Here is a 12,314-nt window from a genome sequence, read left to right as displayed (position 1 = left end):
GTGGCCGCTGAATCTAGAAAAAATTCGTGTTCCTCACTTAATGGTTAATAAGCAAACAGCATTGAAACTGGGTAAGGTAATCCTATCTGCTACTCAGGACCTGAGACTCTTATCTGTAGTTAACTCTAGAAAACAGGAAGTGGGACTGTAGACCAAGGTTAGGGGTTATAGTCTTCTGCTGAAGTTTTCAGGGACAGGGCCGAGGCCTATGAACTACAAAAAAAAAAGAAAAGAAAAGAAAAGAAAGTTTTAAAAAGATGCAAAACAGCACAATATTTAGATTATTTCTCAAAAATAAAAGAAAGGCAGATATTCCTCAATGTATAAACAAAACAGTATTTAAAAAAAAAACAGCTGCAGGTATATTATAGGTATTACTCAGCTTAAAACTGTAGCAATACATAGTTGGGTAATTTCAATAAATATTTCCTGTGATATAAAAAGAGAATAAAACACAGAAAAACATTATTGGTCATTATAAAATATCATTTTCTTAATATGTTAGGGAGAAAAGCATATATTTCTCATAAATCAATTTCCACTTTTATATTTTAAAATATCTAACACTTAGGATGGGAAAGTAAAGTCATTACCTTTACAGTAAGGAATATTTGTATCTCATGTATGTTTGTGTCTTTTTTTTCTATGACTCATTTTAGATGTCCAGGTAATGGAAAATGTGTTCAAGACCTGCCAGGAAAGTCCACATGAATGTCTTTGTGAAGTAGCAGTTGCAAGTAGTATCGAAGTGGAGGAAAACGTGAGATTAGCAACAACTTTAAATTTGAGCTCTACACATAATCCAGAGCTGATTAGTAATAACGGTAACAACTTAGGGGTGAGGACTGAGGAGTTCATTAAGTGTCAGAACATGCTTCTGTCTCCTAAGCCTGATGAGATGCATGCTGCTTATAGATCTCTTATGTCTCCTGTTCTTAAAAAATCCATCGGATATTCAGAGCATTTTATTCATGATTGTGACAGTCCAAAAGATCTGCAGTATCATAATTCTGTTCTCCCTGCCCAAGAAATTCTTCAGGGAGGGAGGAAAACTGCTAAATGTACTGTGTGATGAAAAATATTGTACTTAACACCGACCATCACTACACATCCGAAAATGTACACAGGAGAGACTCCTCATACATGTAGTGAATGTGAGAAATCTTCAGTAATGAAATACGCCTTACAATACCTCAGAGCAAATATCCTGAGATATGTGATGCGTACATCAAGTGTGAAAATTAATTTCTGAGAAGTCAGACCTGACGCTCCAACCTCGATCTCCAAGAGAAGACAAACCTTATGAATATGAGGAACGTAATAAAATTTCTGCCCAGAATTCAGCTCTCAGCACACATCAGAGATCTCACTCAGAAGAGAAATATTATGAATTGGATAAATGTGGGAAGACTTTTAGAGTGAAATCATACCTCACTTTGCACCAGAGAAGACACACAGAAGAGAAACCTTATGAATGTAACAAATGTGAAAAGTCTTTCACCCAGAAGATACACCTTCGAGTTCATCAAATAACACACACAGGAGAGAAATCTTATAAGTGTAATGAATGTGGAAAGTGTTTCCAAGGGAAGGGAAAACTTCGTGTTCATCAGAGAATACACACAGGAGTGAAACCTTATGAATGTAACCAATGTGTAAAGCCTTTCAGACAGAAATCTTCCCTCAAATTGCATCAAAGAACACACACAGGAGAGAAACCTTATGTGTGCAACAAATGTGGAAAGACCTTCAAGTGGAAGTCATATCTTGATGGGCATAATAGAACACACACAGGAGAGAAAACTTATGCATGTAGTGAATGCGGAAAGTCTTTCAAATGGAAGGTAAAATTCCATGTTCATCAGAGAATATACTCAGGAGAAACACCTTATGAGTGTAATATATGTGGAAAGTCCTTCACACAGAAGCCAAACCTCAACATGCATAAGACAATTCAAACATGAGAAAAACCTTATGAATGTAACCGATGTGGAATGTCTTTCAAATGGAAGTCTTCCCTCAAATTGCATCAGAGAACACACACAGAAGAGAAACTGTACGAGTGCATCAAATGTGGTTAGACAACAGAATTCACACATATTAGAAACCTTAGGAATATAACCAAAGTTGAAAGTCTTTCGTGCAGTATTCACCCTTCAGGAAGTGTAAGAGAGTTCACACATGTGAGAAGCCTTAGCAATGTAATAAATAGGAAAGACTTTTTAGTCTGTGGAAGAAAACTCAGCTTGTGTCACAGAACCAACACAAGATAAAACCCTTAATGAATGTAGCAAATGTTCAGTCTTTTCCCCAGAAGGCACAAGTCAAGATTTATCACTAATCACCCACAGGATAGAATCCTATGAATAAAATGAAAGGGAAATTTTTTTGAAGAACTCATACTTGAGTTTGCATGATACCACACAGACACAGGATAAAAATTGTATGAATATAAGAATATGAAAAATCCATCATGAACGCATGACTAAGTATAAAATGCACATAGGAGAGAAAAACCTTATGAATATTACAAATGTGGAAAGTGTTTGACCTGGAAGGTATACTTCTGTGTTCATCACAAACATGATTACCATAGAAGAAAGAAAACTAATGAATAGAACAAATGTGCAATGACTTTTAATCAGAAGTCAGTCTTCAGTACATTTCAGAACATACACAATAGAGAAATAGAGAAACTCTGAGTAATGAAAAACATTTAGCTATATATAGAATCTCTGTATATGGGAGCATTAGCGTAAGTCTTCTAAACAAAGTCAACCTTCAGCAAGCATTAAGAGCACTCACAGAAGAAATAATAGCATGTAGGAAAAACTTTGTCAGAAACCTCTAAAAGCTGACTGTGTGGCTTAGTGGTAGAGTGCTAACCTATCAAGGATGAAGGCCTGGGTTAGATTCCTCAATACTACTTGAAAAGAGCAAGCCAGAAGCAGCACTGTGGTTCAAATGGTAGAGTGCTAACCTTGAGCAAAAGTAGCTCAGGCCCTGAGTTCAAGCCTAAGGACTGGAGAGAGAGAGAGAGAGAGAGAGAGAGAGAGAGAGAGAGAGAGAGAGAGAGAGAGAGAGAGAGAGAGAGGGAGAAAGAGAGACAGAGAGAGAGAAAAGAGAGAGAAAGAGAGAGAAACAGGAACTTCTAAATTTTACAGAGATAGAGAAGGAGAGAGACAAGGAGACAGAAACTAATTTCTAAACTTTACCGTCTTTCTATTTCCTTACAAATTCGTCTATGTCATTCTTTCTGACAGAAGCACAGAATTCCATTGTGTAAAAATACCATATTTGATCTACTCATCAACTGACGGGCATCTGGGTTGGTTCCATACCTTTGCTATAGTAAATAGTGCTGTGATAAATGTTATTGTTCTAGTGAATTTAGTATGTCCTATCTGGACGATTGGGAGGAGTGAAATTGCTGGATCACAGCGGAGCTTTATGTTTAGTCTTTTTGGGATACTGCTATAGTGCTTTCCATAGTGGTTGAACGAGTTTGCAATCCCACCAGCAGTGTGGTAGTGATCCCTGCTGGCCACATCCCCTCCAGCATACGTTATTAGATTTCTGGATCTTGGCCATTCTAACTGGAGTGAGGAGGAAAAGGGAAAGAGGAACTGAAACTTTCTCTCCTTACAGATGACATGATTCTGTATTTAAAGAACCCTATAGACTCTACTCCGAAGCTGCTTGAGCTGATATAAAACTTTGGTAAGGTAGCAGGGTATAAAATTAACCCTCAATGTCAACTGCCTTCCTATATGCCAACAAATGAGAGGAATGAGGCAAGAATCAGGATAGCAACTCATTTTGCTAGCAAAGAAAATAAAATACCTAGGAATTACCTTAGAATGTAAAGCACCTTTTTAATGGAACTATAAACCCTGGAGAAGGAACTTAACGCATTACTGAGGAAATGCAAAAACCTATGCTCCTGCTTTGGAAGAAGTAATATTGTAAAAATGGCAATCTTGATAAGGACTATCTACAAATTCAGTGCAATATTCATCGATATCCCAATGTCATTCTTTAAAGAAACAGAAGAGGAAATCCAAAATTTCACTTGGAATAATAAAAGACCCCTTATAGTCTGTCTTCTTGCATGATACACAATGTTTAATCTCACCTTCTCCACCAAAATCTCACCTTTGTCATTGAGACATAGGTGGCCCTGTTTACTAGCAGCAAAGGCTCAAACGCGCAGTTTCAGGTGTCACCACTGCCTCTGTTGGTGGGTAGATCCAACTCTGTCATCGATTCTGAGGTCTGCTCTGGGAGTCTTGGTCAAAAGTTGTTCTGTGGCATCTGCTGCCAGCCTGTGCCTATTTGCTTCCTTTCCACCAGCAGCCTACAACAGGGAATGAAGTTCAGGCGCTGATGCTCTCCTTCATATGCAGGGCAGGATGAGTCCAACCCTCCCTCACCTTCCTCTTGCAATTTTTGGGAAAAAATGTGCTGGCAGAAGTCCTCAGGTGTGGGGCATGGCTGATCCACACATTTAATCCAGGCTGGTCAGGAGGCTGAGATCTGAGTATGGAAGTTCCAAGTCACCTAGAACAGGAAAGTCTGATAGATTCTTACTACCAAAAATAAAAACAGCTGGGAATGGAGTTTGGGCTCAAGTGGTAAAGGGCTAGTCCTGAGTACAAATGCTTAGTGCCCAGGCCCTGAGTTCAGGCTCCAGCACTGCCAACAACCTCACTTTAATGAGATTTTAGATTTATCCATGTAGGCACATCTCACTGGAATCTTTGCTGGTAGAGATAGTCTTCATAATTTTGTCTCAAGGTAAAGGTCCTCCTGGGGTAGCACACAAAAGGTGTCATGGAGAGAGGAGCCCCACTTGCTCCAGGTTTGAAGATGGCATAGGTCAAGCCAGCATGGAGTTGGCACATCAGTCTTTTTCCTAGCACCACCTACCAGTGAATGTCAAATGACATTGATTGTTGTGGGATTGTGTGATTGAAGTGCCCCATTAAGGGCAGTGTTAGCACATCCAAACTTGGATACCAGGAATGCTGAAATCTCAAAGCTAAGATTTCTGTTGGCTACAGAAATGCTGGTGTGTCTGTTATTCACTAAAAGTTCAGGTGCAAAGATTCTGAAGCTTGATGCCATGTGTTTATTCCATTTAGTAAAATTATTTTAATGCACTGTATAAGTTAAAACATTTGATAAGAGTCAGGGGTAGTGAAAACATTGTTCTTGAATTCAGGTGTCTGGCAGGGTAATGGGGGGGTGTTGGTGGCTGGGAGTATGAAGCTGGAGCTGCTATCAAATCATGGATCATGTTCCTCTTTGTCTGGGAGAAATGACTCCAAAGATGAAATTTGAATGGTGAGGAAAAGATGATGATGTACTCAGGAAATTTCTCCTAAACAAATGCTCATGTGGAAGTGGGATGGGGGCTGGGCATATCTGAGGCAGAGCTTAAGGGGGCTTCTCATGGCGTTGAGAACGTTCCTTGCGACTTCAGGCATGCAGCAGGGTGTTTTAGATGGCCATTGCGAGATGGATGGAATAAGACTGGAGACAAGATGAATGCTGGGATCCTGCAATGTTCTTGCATAAGTGGCTGTTGGCTCACCTGAAAGAACTAATTATGTCTAAAAAAGAAATCAGGAATTTGTTTTGTTTAGATAATACCTGTAATCCGAGGCATATTCAGGATCCTGATCTTAGTATTGTGGTTTAAAACCAACCCAGCAAAGGGAAAAATGCATGAGACTCTTACTCCCAGTTTAGAGCAAGAACAAAGATTGAAGTAGAGCTGTGGCTCAAGAGCTAGAGTGCTACCTTGAGCAAAGAAAAGCTAAGAAAAAGCTCCAGGTCTTGAGTTCAAGGCCAGGAATGAAAGAAGGAAGGTAAAAAAGGGAAGTATGTGAGGAAGGGAAATATATAAATGAAAGAGAGAAGGAACTGGAAATTTAAAACTAGAGAATATTTAAATGTCATCAGTCCTTCTAAGAAAAGTGTTGGAGTATGGGTTCTATATGTGGTGAACTGGAAGCCCAGCAGTGACTTGTTAACCAAAGAGACACCATGATGAGCAAAGGATAGAAATCTGCATGAGCCTCTTAGCGGATGGAGTCACAGAAGAGAACCTCAGCTCCCATCCCATAGTTAGAAGTATATAGAGATGGGGAAGTTGGCATCACCTTGATGTCATTGTGTCCATGGAGACTGGAAGCCATGGCTCTGTGAATTCACAATGTTCTGCTTACTGAGCTGAGAGGCTGAGGAGAGCAAAGTCCTGGCCATGAAGAAATCAGGGTGGCAGCAGAGCAACTCTGCTGCAGTGTGTGCCTGCTTGGCTGTTCTTATTCTGTGGTGGATCAGGCCGGAGCGGGTGATAGTAACTGTTTTGTGGTCACAAGCCCTTCACCAAGAGCTTCCTCTGGGATCCTCATAAGCTACAGGGTGGCTGGTGGTGGGATGTGTGTGGGGTGGAAGTGACAGAGGGATGGATGCATGGCAAGGTGGGTGAAGAGATGAGAGAAATGATGAGAGCCCAGTTCATTGGTTTCCAAGGTTAATGGATGGGAGGTAGAGAGACATGATGGAGCAAACATGGAGGCAGGGGAAGGTGGTGACAGAGTGAGGCCATCTGTAGTGCCAGCCTGGCCATCATCTGAAGCCCATAGGCAGCTTCCTGATCCCTCACTTTGTCCTGCTCCTTGTGGAGGGAATGTCACGTGTACCCAGAGCTAGGGGTGGGGCAATGTTAGTAGCACCTGGAGAACCATTGGCCTCTACCTGGGTGAGGGGTGGTTATGGCTCCCATGCTGGGTGGCCTGATAGCTATGGAACAGATCTCTCCTTAGCTACCACAGTCAGTGGCTGCTCTCCATCTAGGGTTAGGGCACCTGCTCAGCCATCAGGACACCCCATGCCAGGACAGAGGCCTACAATTCAGATGGCAGCACAGGGGTGAAGATGATCTCACCGTAGCCCTAGTTACATGGCTGTCCCTGCATGCAGGACTGGATGAGCTGGGGGAAGATGTTCTCTGTGTTTTTCCACAGCCTATCCCGGCCTCTTCTTGTGTCTGATTAAACCAAGAGAGTACCAGGTTCCCTCTCATAGTCCTGGTTCTTTTTCTTTTACAGTCATGAGGCTTGAACTCAGGTCCTGGGTACTGTCCCTGAGCTCTTTTGCTCAAGGTTGATGCTCTACCATTTGAACCATAGTGCCATTTTCAGTTTTTCCTTTTCATGTGGATCTCTGATATCTCCAGTGCTGTGCCTGCAGGGAGGCACTCACCCCACAGACAGAGCAACCTCTGCCATGACTGTGACTGCCCACAACCCTCACACCCACTCCTTGCTCACCCCTCGACTCCAGTTTTAGCTCTTCTTGGACTGGGTGTCCAGCCTACCCCTTCCTACACTCACAAAGGGTCTACAATTGTCTTCCCAGGGTCCTTTCTTCTGCCAGCCACAGTACAGACTGTGCACATCTTGACGATCACAGAGCTCAAAGCCAAAGGCTGAGATGCAGAAGGGGGTGACCCAGTAGCTGCACAGGGCCCATGGATCATCCTGTGCATCCCCCAGCCTGTGACTTCCCCCACCCCCTTGGCAGGGAAGCTCCATGCCCACATCCTGATCCCTGGTCCCCTCCAATTCCATTCTCCCTTGGATTTTGCAGACTGTCTACCATCAGGATCTAAAATTCTATTCATCACTTTATGTCCTTATCACTGATTTGCTACTTTGGCAGGATCTCCCCATGCCTAGAGAGTGGGCATGTCATGTACTCTCTGTGGAGAAGTTGCCCCAGGAGAAGAAATATGCACTTCATGTGAGTGTTGGACAGGGCAGGAGGGCTCTCTAGGATCATAAGCCACAGGAGGGGTGCAGATGGGGGAATGCTAGGGGCCCCAGGGGACAGTGGGAGTTAGGGCACAGTTGGTTCCTTCTGCAGGGTTGACACCGCTTCACAAACCCAACAGAATGAGGTTCACATTACAGATGTCAGAGACAGTGCAGATTGCCAATGGGCGCAGGGGTCACTGTCACCCCCAGATGCTGGCTGCATGCTGGGATGCACGCAGAGATGGTTTCAAGATCAGATAATGAGGATGTTGCAGGGTGTAACCATTCTTTTCAGATGGCTCTCTACCTCTCTTGAGCTTCATCTCTATCTTTGGCTTTTTCTTGGCAGTTAACTGGAAATGAGGGTTTCATGGACTTTCCTTTCTGGACTGGCTTCAAACAGAAGCTATGCACAGTTTTCAAACCATACCCTACTGAAGAAGGGAAGCTTGATCTGGTGCTTAACTGGGTTGCACTTTGGCTCCGTTTGCTATGCCTCACGGGAGGGGGCTCATCATTTGTAGACTAAGATCTCATGACCTTCAAAGCCAAATGCTACCTGAAAGTTCAGGGTCCCAGCCTATGTGTTGGGCCTGGGTGAATACATTCTCTGTTATGGTGGGTCATCAACCCATGTTTTAAGCTGGAAGTAGGCAGTGCCACATTTGATAAGAACATCTGCCAGAGATTGTCACCTCATGAAAGCAGATTCTAAATTTGTATTCCATTTCAAGTGCTGGAGAAATCCCCTCCAAGTTAGACAGGCTCACATCCACCTGCAGGTCACACTCCTAATGCACCCTTGAGTGTCCTCATGGTATTGGGATCTAAGTTTGTAGGGAATGCTGGTTTAGTCCATGAATTAGCTGGACAAGTGATGACAAACGTGTTGTGGATTAATATGAGAACAATTTAAGAAGCCCTGGAGGAGCATCAACCTGACCCTCTGTGGTGCTATAAATCTGATAGGATGTTCCAGACTGAGAAACAATCACATGGCTTTGTGTTTGGCATCCAGACAAGTGAGTGCATGTCTTAGCTGTCAGCCAATACAGAGGAGGACATGAATAAGTGGCTGGAAAGCATCTCTCAGATCCCTGTCTGGGGGCAGGTGGAGAGAACATAGGAAGGTAGATACCATGGCTGTGATGGGGCCAAAAAAAAGGGTAAAGAGGCAAAGGAACCAGGTACTGGTAGCTCAAGACTGTCATCCTAGCTACTCAGGAGTTTGAGATCTGAGGATCACAATTCAAAGCCAGCCCAGGACAGAAACTCCATGACACTCTTATCTGCAATAAACTACTGAATGCAAGAAGCTCAAGCTCAGTGACAGCATCCAGGCCTAGCGTTCAAAACCGAGGACCAGCAGAAAAAAGTATCAAAGGACAAGAAGCTGGCCAAAAGTTAGAGGGACTCTATCTTGACAAACAATACAATGGTAAGTTGCACTCAGAAGATTTGCACAACATCTGGAAATGCCTGAGACCTATCTATGTATGTTTCCTGTTTGTCTAAATACATATGTTTATGCATTTATATATTAGTATAGAGAGACAGATCAATACATATGACTATACATATATACATAGCCAGACACTTATGGGTGGGTGGTATACTGTGTGAGAGTTTGTGTTTGTGTTTTGTGGATGGCTATCTCTGTTTAGGAAAGATAGAAAATATGTAAATATCTTTAAAAAAACTTGATAAAATATAGAGAGACATAAGCTCTTGAGGGAATCTGAAATGACAAGATTATTCACAGGCACGTTTATCCTTATGGATTCCTCAGCAAGTTTTAATTTTTTTCATTATTTTCTTTCTTTTTTTGAACCAGTGCGAAGGATTTCTCTCAGGGACCAGGTGCTGCCAATTACTAATTTTCTCATGGCTGGTACAAGAAGAACTGAGCCACAGTTCCACTTTTGCCTTATTTATTCGTGCTTAACTGAAGATAAAGATTTCTATCAGTGACTTTCTCTCAGGGGCTGGATTCTAACGAGGATCCCCAGACCTCAGCCTTCTCTATAGCTACAATTAACAATATGAGACCCCAGCACTGGGTTCCAATGCACAGGACAAGAAATTGAGTGAATCTCTCAACTCCAATTAGCTATAATAAGCTAGAAGTGAAAGACCAATACCTTTGAGGAAAAGATGCTGAGGGTTATCACACAGGCCCTATGAATAAGCCCTAAACCCTGTACACATGTGTGCATGCACACATTGGCAGATACACACACACATGCACACACACTATATCTCAGGCAATACTGTATTTTGAATTAATATCCAAAGATTGGACAACAGGATAGCAAGTAATAAAATCTGTTTTTCTTGTCTACATTGAGGGAAAGGGATAAGTCACAAGATGCAGAAGCGAAGAATTCAGAGGCAAATGCTGTGAGTGAATAACTTGCAAAAACCACATTTCTTTTCTTTTCTTTTCTTTTCTTTTCTTTTGTTTTTTTCTGCCATTCCTGGGGCTTGAACTCAGGGCCTGAGCACTGCTCTTGGCTTTTCCCAAGTCTAGCCCTCTGCCACTTGAGCCACATTGCCATATGGATTTTTATATCTGTGTGATATTAAGGACTCAAACCTAGATCTTCATGGATGCTAGGCAAGCACTCTACCACTGGGCCACACTCTAAACCCTGATAAAGTATTTATAAATAGTCATCATCATATCAAAATATCCTTTCTCCTACAAAGAATGAACACTTATCTACGTCTGTAAGACTTTTTTTGTGTCACCAATGCTTCTGTGATTTTCCCACTTGCATTTTTACAGATGACAGCACAGATATTCATCAGGAAGAAAAATAGATTAGGATACAGAAAGCTAACAACGTCCTAGTAGATTGAAGTGAAAAATATGTGCAAGATGGCCTGGGTGTTTCATCTATTTGTAGAGTGCTTGGCTACCACACAAAAAGACTCCGGTTTGATTCTTCAGTACCATATACCTAGAAAACGCTTGAAGTGGTGCTGTGGCTTGGTGGGACAGCTATAGCCTAAAGAAAGCCTAAGAACAATGGTCAGGCTCTGAGGTCAAGTCCCAGGACTAGCAAAAAAAATGTGCAAGAGGCAAAATGCAAGCTGAGAAGGCACTGTGAAGCAAAATGTCTTGTGAAGGGTAAGGGGAATAGTGACAGTTAAGTTTGGATCTTACCTAAGAAAGGCTCCTTGAGCCTGAGACCAGGCTAGCACTTACGCATAGTTAATGACTTGGGATTTGAACAAAAAGGTGTGCTGTTTACTACATCCGTATATGAGGTGGGAAGGGAGATTCAGCCTCCAGTATGTCTTTGGGGAGGTCTTCTGTGAGCAAGGAGCTTTGGTCATTGGGCCTTGAAAGGTGACCCTACCTCCCTCAAAATGGAACAGAATATGGAACCCTGGTAACTAAGCCACTGTATGTGACAACCATCTCAAGCCAGCTCCCTTGGCCTGTGGCTCAGGAACCAGAAAGATGTTGCTGTGCTGTTGCCAAAGGTCAGGAGGCTCGCATCTCAGGCATGAGAGATATGGATGTCTCACTTGAAGAAGTAGATGCTGGATCAGTGCCAAGCCAAAATTCCAGTATATCAGGCATTTCTCTAGGAAGAAAGCCAGGAAACTCCAGGGCAACTCAGATGAGGTATATTGAGAGGAAACCTATTTGAACCCATCATCCTGCCCACACACTACAACCTTCTTGTGTGCTTTCAAGTGACTATACTGAGATTAGAGTGTGTCATTTCCAATCTACTCTATTCCAATTCCTCAGTGTAAAGTGTGGACCCATTCCTACGTTTGAAATATCCACTGTTTTGCCAACATAGTGTGATGGTAAGTCAGCTCAGACTCTGAATGAGCCTTGTAACCTATGGATCCTAGAGGAAGGCCTGTTGGAGATGCTGCTGACAAAGCGGATCCCTGCCTACCAGAAAGGTGATCTCTTTTATGTGGGAAACTTCCTGCACAATTTCAAATAGTGGAGGACAATGTAGTAGTTGCTGGAAATTCTCTTGAAAAAGTGAGTGTTCCCCCTCCAAACCCAGGTTTGCTCACCCCTCCTGGCCAAGTCTTGGAATACTTGGCTCCTCTCTGAGCCTGTTTCGTTCACTGGGGTGTTCACAGGGGAGGTAAGCATGATACAACTGCACAAACTACTTTATTATGACTGGGACACCATGCCATTTCATTTCCCTCACAAGCTACTGGAGTCTCAACAGTGTGCTTACTGAGAAGTTGGATTTCAGGCATGAGTAAGTGGCTCCCAACTGCAGCCCTCACCTAGGTGACATCCTAGGAAATCCCATTTCCCAGTAAGAAATGAGGTGTCAGTACTAATGGCGGAGGCCTGTGAAATACAGGAGTCATAGGAAAAGCTGGGGGTTGAATCACTTTTGAGCCATCAAGGAGGGATTGTGATAGCTTTGCCTGTTAGAACCTGAAAGCATTTACATCTTGGTGTGTGTTCCAGTGCTGCCACTTGAACCTGAACCC

Source organism: Megascapheus bottae, unplaced genomic scaffold (assembly GCF_031878675.1).
Source record: "Megascapheus bottae isolate mThoBot1 unplaced genomic scaffold, mThoBot2.hap1 HAP1_SCAFFOLD_47, whole genome shotgun sequence".
Classification (NCBI taxonomy): domain Eukaryota; kingdom Metazoa; phylum Chordata; class Mammalia; order Rodentia; family Geomyidae; genus Megascapheus; species Megascapheus bottae.
Note: the sequence above shows the minus strand (reverse complement) of the source record.